Raw genomic sequence first — 12,744 nt, forward strand, 5'->3', positions numbered from 1 at the left:
TAGACAGGATGGATTCAGAAATGGAGGCTCACGCATGGATAACATCCACTTGTATGAGGTATTAACTGAATGGGAACACCACCTGTGAATTGTATCCCAGCAGGCATTTTACATGCTCCCACTGAGTGGGAGTCCACTCAACACATACCCACCCACCCCCAGGCTCACCCCCATAATGCAAGGACAGGTCAGCTGCCCTTTGAGATTTTTAGTGGAGACATGAATGTGCATAAAATGTGGCCATTTTCATTGGAACTGCCAAGCACTAGAATCGCAGCCTGCTTCCCATTTCAAATGGGAAATGAGGCTTGTAATCAAGCCAGTTGACCCTGATAATAAGCTGCCCACGCCATAAAACATTTGACATAGGCAGTCGGCTGATTTTTAATATCTTCAAAGGACAGCAGTGTTCCAATTTCAGGGGCTGTACCTTATGGAACTCAGCCCATCTCCAACCTTTCCCATAGCCTTAAACTCACCCCCCACCACCCACATCATAGCCCCATCTCCCCCCCTGATCTTCCCAAACCCTCCCTGCCCAAGCACCCCAGACTTACTTGGTTCCAGGGATCCACACGCCTCCTTCCTGATACTCTTGCAGTCTTGGTAATGGCCACTAACGTGCTCTTGGCACTGCCAGGACTGATGGAGCTATCAGCCATTGAGGGCCAGGGAAGGGGTTTCCTCCCAGTGGTATGCAGATGGCCCACTTGGCCCTTGGTTGTGAAAAGTGGATATGAATGTGCATAAAATAGATAAACTTGTAGTGACTGTCAAGTCATTAAGGGAACTGTCAAGCTGTCAAAGTATTAAATACCCAGCCCTTAAAGGTTTTGCAAAAACTATCTGCTGTTCTTTTTTAAAATCACTGCATGCTCTTTCACTCTGTCTACTGACATAAACATGAGGATCATCATTATAGGATTTGTGCTGCATGACTGATTTCATAAATTGTCATTATCACAGTAAAGTGCCTGTCACTTCACAGTTTGATTGCTGATTGAAGGAAGTTAAGGCTGTGAATGGGTATTCAATTGATGAGAGGTTTTTAAAATATTGAATTCATCAGTGGTCACTTAAGAAGTTTATTTCATTTTATCTGGGTCTTCATGCTTGCCCACAGAAGATACTAGGTGAATTGACACAGATAGCGCAAGAGCAAAGTAAGATAAATGGAGGCATGCTTTGGCAATATGATGACATAGGGCACTTTAGGTCCTATGTTTATCCATGTGGATGGATAAAGGGTATAATTGACATGGAGGCCATGAGGGGCTGTGGGGGTTGGTGGTGAAGAGTGCAGATGGCATGGAAGGTTTGAGGAGCAATGGATGGCATGGTAGTTAGTATCACTACCTCAGTGTCAGGGATCCCAGTTTGAGTCACACTGTGAAGTTTGCATGTTCTCCCCATGTCTGCGTGGATTTCCTCTGGGTGCTCCAGTTTCCTTCCACAGTCTGAAAGATGAGCTGGTTAGGTTCGTTAGCCATGCTACATTCTCCCTCTATGTACCCGAATAAGTGCTGGAATGTAGCGACTGGGGGATTTTCACAGTAACTTCATTGCACTGTTAATGTAAGCTTACTTGTGACACAAATAAATAAACTTAAACTAAACAATAGCCAGGGGAATGAAGCATGTGTTGACACTGAGGGGGGCATAAAAATTATAAAAGTGAGGAATGTGAGAGATGAGGGCTGAGGGACGGTCAAATGGTTTTTGTTCTGCTGTTTTTTTTAAAGATAGGACAAGGACTCAGGACACAAAGAGTGTGCTTCCATCTCAACAGCCTCTGTGACTACCTCTGAACACTTTCCAGTGGCGATGGGCCTGACTTCAGTCTTAACCCACTCCCATTACTACTTACCACCCACCCTTCCACACCCCCAGTGCGCCACCCCACAAAAAAAATGGAAACAACTGACTGAGGTTTTCTTGCCCCTGACTCTTCACTCCTCACTCAGGAGCAAAAATTCCAGCCTCAGAGGGTCAGGGGAAAAGAGAGTTAATGGTTCAGATTGATGGGAGGCACCCATCAGTCTATTAGTCCAGAAAGGCAGCTAATGTTCTGGGGGAACCAAGGTTCAAATCCTGCCACAGCAGATGGTGAAATTTGAATTCAATTAAAAAAATCTGGAATTAAGAATCTCCTGATGACCATGAGACCATTGGGGTGGCATGTTGGCACAGTGCTTAGCATTGCTGTCTCACTATGCCAGGGACACTGGTTCGATTCCTGGTTGCATTACTGTCTGTGTAGAGTCTGCACATTCTTCCCGTGTCTGCGTGGGTTTCCTCTGGATGTTCCAGTTTCCTCCCACTGTCTAAAACATGTGCTGGTTAGGTGCATTGGCCATGCTAAATTCTCCCTCAGTGTACCTGAACAGGCGCTGGAGTGTGGCGACTTGGAGATTTTCACAATAACTTCATTGCAGTGTTAATATAAGCCTACTTGTGACTAATAAATAAACTTTACTTTAATTGTTGGAAAAACCCATCTGATTCACTAATGTCCTTTAGGGAAGAAAATCTGCTGTCCTTACCTGGCCTACATGTGAATCCAGAGCCGCAGCAATATGGTTGACTGTCAACTAGGGATTGTTAATAAATGCTGGCCAGCCAGTGACACCCATGTCCCATGAATGAATAAAAAAGAATTGAAAAATGTCAGCAATGAGCAGTTTTGCAGAATATAGAGAGCCAGGCGGGGAACAGTGATGGGGAGCTGGTGAGTGAATGAACCAGATGAAGAGGTCTGTGATTGGATAGAGTACAGGAATGACAAAATGGCAAAAAGGAATGGTGCTCCTAGGGAAAAAAAGATGCAACCATGGAACAAGAAAAGCACAAAAGATGGTTATTTCCAAGTTTGCAGATGACGTGCTAGGCGAGAATGTGAGGGAGATGCAAAGTGGCTTCAAGGGTAGCGGGACAGATTTAGTGGGTGGGATTTTTTGCTGTTCAAGCCAGTGGAATCTTCTGGACCCGTCAATGTCAACCACCCCCAACCCCTTCCCCCTCCACCCCCACCCCCACCTCACCCCACTCCCCACGGAGTCTGCAGCTGCAGAGGGTGTAAACAATGGGAAAAACGCATCGACAGTGATGGGATCTTCCAATGGCAATCCGCCCCCACTGCTGCAAAACACGTCACGGAGGGGGCGATGGGAGAATTGCACCCAGTGAGTTTGCAAGAACATGATAGGTGGAATACAACATGGAGAAATGTGGGGTAATCCACTTTGGTAGGAGGAATAGGTGTGCAGAGTTTTTCTTCAATGGCAAGAGATCAGAAAGTGTAGATAGACACAGGGGCCTGGGTGCCCTCATCAATAAGTCACTGAAGGCTAGCATGCAGATATAGCAAGAAACTAGGAAGAATAGCAGAATGTTAACTTTATCACAAGAGGATTTGACCACAGGAGTAATGGGGCCTTGCTTCAATTGTGTCGGAATTTGTTTCGTTGGCACCTGGAGTACGATGTATGATTTTGGTCCCCTTACCTTAGGAAGGATATTATTGCCATTGACAGTGCAACAAAAGTTCACCAGGCTTGTTCTGGGGATGGTAGGACTGTCTGATGAAAAAAGATTGGGAAATTGGGCCTGTATTGAGTTTTGAGAAATAAGAGGTGATATCATTAAAACCTATAAAATACGTAATGGAATACACAGGGTAAGATGTTTCCCCAGATTGGGGGCCAATTTTCAAAATAAGAGAGAAGACACTTAGAACTGAGATGAGGAGAAACCTCTCTACACAGAGCATTGAGAATCTTTAGAATTTTCTAATCCAGACAGTTGTGGAAGCTCAATCATTGAGTGTATTTGAAGCAGAGATTTCTAAATACCGATGACAAAGGGATATGGAAATAGGGAAAAATACATTAGAATCAAAGAATCTTAGAGTGCAGAAGGAGGTCATTTGGCCCATCGAGCCTGCATCAACAACCAGGCCCTATCCCCATAACCCCACATGTTTACCTGCTAACCCCCCTGATACTAAGGCGTAATTTTGCAGGGCCAGCCAACCTAACCCACATGTCTTTGGACTGTGGGAAGAAACTGGAGCACCTAGAGGAAACCCATGCAGACACTGGGAGAACGTGCAAACTCCATACAGACAGTGACCCGAGGCCAGTATTGAACCCAGGTCCTTGGCACTGAATCAGCAGTGTTAACCACTGTGCCCATTGAAGTGAAAGACCAAAGAACAAAGGAAAAAGAAAAGAAAATTACAGCACAGGAACAGGCCCTTTGGCCCTCTAAACCCGCACCAACCATGCTGTCTGACTGAATTAAAACCACCTTTCCTTCCAGGGACCATATTCCTCCATTCCCATCCTATTCATGTCTTTGTCAACTTGCCCCTTAAAAGTCACTATTGATTCTGCTTCCACTACCTCCCCTGGCAGCGAGTTCCAGGCACCCACCACCCTCCATATAAAAACCATGCCTCATACATCTTTAAACATTGCGCCTCACACCTTAAACTAATGCCCCCTAGTAATTGACTCTTCCACCCTGGGAAAAAGCTTCTGACTATCCACTCTGTCCATGCCTCTCAATCTTGTAGATTTCTATCAGGTCACCTCTCAACCTCCATCGTTCCAGTGAGAACAAGTCAAGTTTCTCCAACCTCTCCTCATAACTAATGCCCTCCCATACCAGGCAACATCCTGGTAAATCTTTTCTATACCCTCTCCAAAGCCTCTATATCCTTCTGGAGGTGTGGCGACCAGAATTGAACACTATATTCCAAGTGCCACCTAACTATGGTTCTACAAAGCTGCAACATAACTTGCCAATTTTTAAACTCAGTGCCCCGGCTGATGAAGGCAAGCATGCCGTATGCCTTCTTGACTACCTTCTCCACCTGCATTGCCACTTTCAATGGCCTATATACCTGTACATCCAGATCCCTCTGCCTATCAATACTCTTAAGGGTTCTGTCATTTACTGTATATTTCCTGTATGTATTAGGCCTTCCAAAATGCATTACCTCACATTTGTCTGAATTAAACTCCATCTGCCATCTCTTCACCCAGGTCTCCAACCGATTATATCCTCTGATGGTCCTCATCACTATCTACAAATCCACCAACCTTTGGTGAATGATCAACTATGTTTGTGTTGAATGATGGAGCAGGCTCAATGGGTTGAATGGCCTTCTCCAACCCTTATGTGCTGATAAATTTCAGGGTGGGAAGAGCATGGAAAACCTGGCAAAGTGGAGAGGATTAACCTGGTCCACAAATCTGGTGGGAAAGAAAACAGGATTGCAGACAGAAAGGGATGACTTTTGGAATTTACCCACAGGAGTGTCTCCAGCCTATTAATCTCTCAATTGTTTTAAATGAATGAAGAATGTGTAGAGGAATGGAGAAAATGTATTGCAAACACACATTACCTGCATTACCTGTTCCATCAGAAATATCTCAACAATGACCCTAAACCTCATGGAAGTGTTTATTTTGACCTTAGTAAATATGTTAATAGATTGTGGAGAAAATCCACAAAACCATGTGGTACAATATGGAATGCAGTTACCTCACTCTTGCTCTTTTAATCCATTAACACACTTTAGCGTAACCTTATCAGTTACTCCCTAACCGCAATTAATACCCACATAACAATTTCCAAATGGATTAGTCCATATGCCCTGATCCATTTGGCTGGTCAGCAGCACAGAAATAGACTGAAGTTTTTCATTTATTTTTGAGTTCCTTTCCAGGGAACATTGAGACAAAATTTGCTGTTATTTCTGTCTATTTAATTTGACCTCACCCAGTAAAAGCTTTGCGCAATGTCAAGTACCCTTTTGACATGCATAATACTAAATAATCACAAGAATTGAATTATTTTCTGTGTGAACTCGTGCAGTTCATTAAAGGCTTCATCAATACTTATGACTTATAGATTTCCCATCTATGGATGCTTGAAAATGAAGATGAGAAATGGTCAAGTTATCATTGTGGTCAGACAATGCTTGCAGAGAATCCTTCAAAATCCCTCAATCCTTGGGGAGGTGAAGGCTTAGTGGTATTATTGCTAGACTATTAATTCAATCAGCTAGTGTTCTGGGGGGGGCCAGGTTCAAACCCTGCCACTGGCAGAGGGTGGAATTTGAATTCAATAAAAAAATCCAGAATAAAAAATTTACTGATGACCATAAAACCATTGTCAGTTGTCAGAAAAACCCATCTGGTTTACTTATGTCCTTTCGGGAAGGAAATCTGCTGTCCTTACTTGGTCTGGCCTACATGTGATTCCAGAGACACGGCAATGTGGTTGACTCTCAACTGCCCTCTGAAATGGACTAGCAAGGGCAGCTAGGGATGGGCAATAAATGCTGGCCAGCCAGTGATGTCCATACCCCCACGAATGAGTTTTTTAAAAAGCGAAAACAAAATTGGAATTGCAAGCATTTTGGAATTGGGATATCTAAAAGAAATATAATTCCAGAGAGAGATTGGGAGGCTTTACTAAGTGGAGGGTTGTTGGCAGGTCCCAAGGAAGGTCATCATTGGAGTGATGACTTTCCTCCCTGATCCTTAAAGTAAAGTTAAAGGAAAGTTTATTTATTAGGCACAAGTTAGGCTTACGTTAACATGGCAATGAAGTTACTGTGATTTTCTCCTAGTCGCCATAATCTGGCATTCTGTTCAGGTCAATTCATCTAATCAACACACCTTTTAGACTGGGGGAGAAAATGGAGTACCCAGAGGAAACCAACGCAAACACAGGGAGAATGTGCAAACTCCAGATAGACAATGACCCAAGCAGGGAATTGAACACAGGTCCCTGGTGCTATGAGGCAGCAGTGGTAACCACAGTACCACACCAAAGTTCAAATTCAATCCAAAAAGTCAAAGAATCAGAATCCTACAGTCCAGAAGGCCATTTGGCCCATCGAGTCTGCACTGACGACACTCGCACCCAGGCCCTATCCCTATAACCCATACATTTACCCTAGCTAGACCCCCTGACACTCAGGGATAATTTAGCATGGCCAATTCACCTAATATGTGCATCTTTGGACTGATTGATTGGATTAACTCTAATAAAGAAGATGAGCTAAAAGATTAGTGAACATTTAACTTCAAGTAGAGAAGCAGCCCCTCAAAATCCCTAAGCTAGTCTCTCATCAATATTTAGTTTGTTGAAATCTGGTTTTGCAGCAACTAAATAATGGCAAGATCCATAAAGAGCCCTGAAGCAGACAAGATTAGCATGTGGAATAATGGGGACACAGAACTTCAATTGATTTCAGCATATCTTCTGCCTGTCAGATCTACCAGCTGGCCCCTAGACAACAACAGATGTTGCTGTTTTAAGTGCGTAATAGTTCAATTTACCTAGTTAAAAAAGGCAAAAATATGCGCCAATGAACCCTGTAATGTGAGGGAGATTCATTAGTGTATGCAGTTCAAATAAGACAAATATTGAAATCCCAGTGGGGTAATGGACCAGCACTTAGGGCCAATGCCCTGTCACACACAAAATGACCCCTGGCTCGGATTCTCCAGTCCCGCTGCCGTGAGTGGAGATTTGGCTGAGCGACAAATTCTCTTCTCGCTGGCAGCGGTGGTGGGATGTCTGACATTGGAGAATTCCGGCCAATAGCCCTTCCCAGAAAGCTTCCTTCATGAGGCTGTCAGCAGCACCAAAATAAAAAATCTCCTTCCCCCATCCCCAACCCAAAGATGCTAACTTTGACCATAATTCTTATATAGATAATTGTGTATGAATGGTTGTGCATGTGGTAGTATTTAGCATTGATTACCATATGTTAACACTGTTGGAAACCCATCACTTAATTGCTGGTTCTCTTAATTCTTCAAAGATCACTACAAACTGTTATAAAACACCACACAATGACTTGTGCAGCAATTATTAGGGACCCGGATTTGAATTCACTAAGTCAGAATGGTGGCTTCAGTTTTCACAAGTTTCACCATCTGTGTTGTATTTAACCTGAATTCAAATCCTGTCAACTTGGCCTTTAAAGATATTGGAGTGGAATCTTGGCACAAAATGGGTAATATTAAACCTGTTATACATCGAGTTTAGATGTCAGTTCATTCCTAATGAATAGAATTAAATATTAGGTGTTGCCACTAATCCGATTCATGTTTCTACATGCAGGAAGTCCAGATTACTTTTGAATTTGCAAATACTTCAAGAGTGGACTGCTCACTTTGGTTTGATTTGATTTAATATTGTCACATGTATTAGCATAGTGAAAAATATTGTTTCTTGCACGCTGTACAGACAAAGCATACCTTTCATGGAGAAGGAAATGAGAGTGTGCAGAATGTAGTGTTACAGTCATTGCTAGGATGTAGAGTAAGATCAACTTAATGCAAGGCAGGTCCATTCAAAAGTCTGATGGCAGCAGGGGAGAAGCTGTTCTTGAGTCAGTTGATACATGACCTCAGACTTTTGTATCTTTCTCCCACAGAAGAAGGTGGAAGAGAGAATGTTCCGGGTGTGAGGGGCCCTTAATTATTCTGGCTGCTTTGCTGAGGCAGCAGAAGACAGAGTCAATGGATGGGAGGCCGGTTTGCGTAATGGATTGGGCTACATTCATAACCTTTTGACGTTGCTTGCAGTTTTGGGGACAGCAGGAGCCATACCAAGCTGTGATTCAACCAGAAAGGATGCTTTCTATGGTGCACGTGTAAACATTGGTGAGAGTCGTAGCTGGCATGCCAAATTTCCTTAGTCTTCTGAGAAAGTAGAGGCATTGGTTGGCTTTCTTAACTATAGCATTGGAGGGGGGGGGGGGGGCAGGGGGGGGGTGCAGGGGTGGAGAACCAGGACAGGTTGTGCAGAAGGGGAGACTGGAGAAAAGGGGATGCAGTTCGTAAGTCAGGAACAAAAAGGAAACCAAATAGTTCTTCAAGTTTCCTGATTCACATTCTTCCTTCAAGCAAGTGTTCATTGTATCTTGTTGTGAATAACTAGCTAAGTCTCTGCACTTAAAAAAAACAAAATTCATGGTGGAAAGCACTTTGAGCTGTTCCAAAGTGAAATGTACTGAATGCAAGAATTATTATCCATTGTGCCTTGATGGAGCAGCGAAGTGTATTTTGGTTTTATATTGTCAGAGATGCACTCACCTACATGCATTATATGGGAAATAAATGGAATTGTCCCATATGACGACAATTGCACCCCATAATTACTCATTTCTATGCAATAGGACCCTTGAAGACACAATGAGAAGTCACAGAATCATAGAACCCCTACAGCACAAGTGGCTAGTTGGCCCATCGAGCTTGCACCGACAACAATCCTACCCAGACCCTATGCGCATAACCCCAATGTATTATCCTGCTAATCCCCCAATATTAAGGAGCAATTTAGCATGGCCAATCAACCTAACCCACACATCTTTGGACTGTGGGAGGAAACCAGAGCAGACACAGGGAGAACATGCAAACTCCACACAGTCATCCAAGGCCAGAATCAAACACTGGTTCCTGGCGCTGTGAGGCAGCAGTGACAATCAAATCGACAAATGAAAGAGCTGCAATCATCTGGCGCCAAGGACCCGAGTTCGATTCCCAGCTTGGGTCACTGTCTGTAGAGTTTGCACATTCTCCTCGTGTCTATGTGGGTTTCCCCTGGGTGCTATGGTTTATTCCCACAGTTCAAAGATGTGTGGGGTAGGTGGATTGGCAATGCTAAATTGCCCCTTAGTGTCAGGGGGGACTAGCTAGGGTAAATGCATGGGGCCATGGGGATAGGACCTGGGTGGGACTGTGCTCAGTGCAGACTCAATGGGCCAAATGGCCTCCTTCTTCACTGTAGGATTCTATGATAACTGCTACAGTTAAGTCTCTGTTGCATTGAGGATTCTCATGTCTCCAAACCTCTGATAGGGAATTGATAGATTACAAATGAGCAATTGGACTGCAGACAACTTAATTTTAAAGCCAGCGTGCCGCCAGTAATGTTGGCATCTTCATTGGTGAGGATAGTGATTCACACACTTAGCAAAATCTCATAGGGAACCATTTGCCACCTAGCAATGCGAGCTTTGGCGGTGTTTTAGATGCAATAGAAACAAGAGGACCAAGTCCAGCTTCCTTGCTAAGCACCGTCGCTCTACAAACTCTGCAACAAGAAACAAATTACTTTCTGCGAAGGTTTTAATTTTATTTCTCATGATGCTTTTGTAGTAAGCCAAATCTGTAAAACCTCATGAAGCTGAACGCTGACTATGTTTCAATATCCCCAAACACCTTAGCAGTATTCAACCTGTCAAGTGACTACATTGGCATTCTAAAAAAAGGCTCACATTGTATTTGTGCTTTTCACAGCCTGATCCTAAAGGGTTTCAAACCAGCGCAGAGCTTTCGAAGTACGCTCGCTGTTATGTCAGGAGCACAACAGCCAATTTATACACAACAAGCTCTCATAAACAATGGGAAAATGGGCAGGTAATCTATTTTGGTGACACTGGCTGGATTAGTATTGACCAAAACATGAGGGAAGAACTCTGTCGTTAATATCTGAAATATTACCGTGGGACATCTCACCTCCACCTGTGATGTCAGGCTATCCCTTGGTTTAATGTTTCACCTGAAAAGTAACCCTCCAGATCTTTTTGATAACAAAGCAATATGCTTTCTAATATATGCTTCCTGAAGTGTAGAATCATTTTGTTATGTGGTCACTGTTCCATAATACTCTACAGAAGGATCCCATAAAAAAGTCAGCAGGATGCCCACTATTGAGTCCATAGGTGACTAGGTTAGGTTATTGGCCATTATAAATTGTCACTTAAAGTCCCAAGACGTGTAGGTTAGGGGCTTGGCCATGGTAAATTGTCTCTTCGTGTTCTGAGATGTGTAGGCTAGGTGAATTGTCCCTTTGTGTTCCAGGATGTGTAGGTTAGGGGGATTAGCCATGGTAAATTGCCCTTAGTGTACCAAGATAAGTCAGTTAGAAGGATTAGTCATGGGAAATGCATGGTGTTAAGGGGATCGGGCAGGGGAGCAGGTTGGTGTAAGATCCTCTGTCAGAGTCAGTGCAGACTCAATGGGCCGAATGGTCTCTTCTGCATTGTAGGCACTCAATGATTTTATTGTCATGGAATAATCTCCAACAGCCAAGAACAAAAGCAATGACGAGGGAAATACATTCAAATTTAACAGGCACAGTTCACATAATATCATGGCAGGCAGGTAAAACACTTTGGGCAAGATTTTCCAGCCCTTCCCACTGGCAGGATCTTCCAGTCCCGCTGAAGATGTCCCCCCACATCCTCCCTTGCAGCAGGCTCCCCAGCAGACAAGCCATACCAGACAGCATACACCTCCACAGGACTGGAAGACCCCGCCAGCAGGGCCGTCTCGGTTGCCAAGAAACACAGTGAGAATGCAGGGAGGGAGGCTGGAAAGTCCCATCCTTGACATTGAAAATTGCATAAAACCCTGAGGAAAGAAATCTCCTCAGTTTGTGAGAACTGAAAGTCAATAGGAATTCCACAATTCAAAACTAACACAAACAGAACTAATACTAGCTGTCAACTTGTACCTTGCAGCACAAAGAAAATGCAGCAGAACTGAGCTGACTGTAGAAAGGGCCTAAAAACCTGTCAGTTTTGTAATAACAAATGAGGGAGGTCTTGTGGTGTGATGCATAGTGGCCTCTCCTCTGGGCCAGGAGCTCTGGGTTCAGGTCCCACTTCAGAATCTAATGGCCACGAATGGTGCGTCTATAACATGGACAAAAACAGGTTCAATATCAGTCTGTAAATCAATGATGGGCACCCCTAGGCTAGAGAGAGGCCTTCCTTTATCTCAGTGGGGCCACAAGATTGTAATCAGACTTGTCCAATAACCATGACCCCATGAATAAGATTCAATACAAATAATACACACCAAATATTTGAAAACAAGTTATAGAAAATGTTTCACCATGTATATATTAATAGAACTATCATCAGCTTCAAATGGTAAAAGCAAAATAAGTATTTACACTTTGGACACAGAGGGAGCACATGGGCTCTCAGTCAATGTTGTAAGCAGTCAGCACATACCTCACTTCACTTGCCTTTGCTTTACGTGCAAATCACTTCAGCTAAATCAGGAAAAAAAAATTACGCAGACAGAATGTGGCAACCCTGTGCTTGGGCAACAGTCAACAAAATGTCTCATGTGTTTCTTCAGAAGGAACTCTTCAAAATGCAGCTAATGAAAATACATCAAAACTTACTCCAACTTATAAATCAAAGAGAAGGTTTAATAAAGAAACACCATTACTCCAAACTTGGGGTCTCACCCTGGGCCAATCCAAGCTCTCTACAATTCTACATAGTTCCTTATTTATAGTGAATCATTTATAGTGAATTATTTATGTGACCTTCTTTTGTTTGACTTGCGTTTGTGGAATCCCTATAGTGCAGAAGGAGACAATTCAGCCCATCAATCCTGTACCAACTATAATCCTACCCAGGCCCTATCCCCATAACTCCATGTATTTATCCTGCTAATCCCCATGACACTCAGGAGCAATTTAGCATGGCCAATCAACCTAAACTGCACATCTTTGGACTGTAGGAGGAAACCAAAGCACCCAGAGAAAACCCACGAAAGCACTGGGACAGCGTGCAAACTCCACACAGACTGTGACCCGAGGCTGGAATTGAATCTGGATCCCTGGCACCATGAGGCAGCAGTGCTAACCACTGTGCCACCGTGCCGCATTGACAAGTAAAAGTAAGCAACA

The sequence above is a fragment of the Carcharhinus amblyrhynchos genome, chromosome 27, assembly GCF_965287045.1.
Source record: "Carcharhinus amblyrhynchos chromosome 27, sCarAmb.v2.hapA, whole genome shotgun sequence".
NCBI classification, from domain to species: Eukaryota; Metazoa; Chordata; class Chondrichthyes; order Carcharhiniformes; family Carcharhinidae; genus Carcharhinus; species Carcharhinus amblyrhynchos.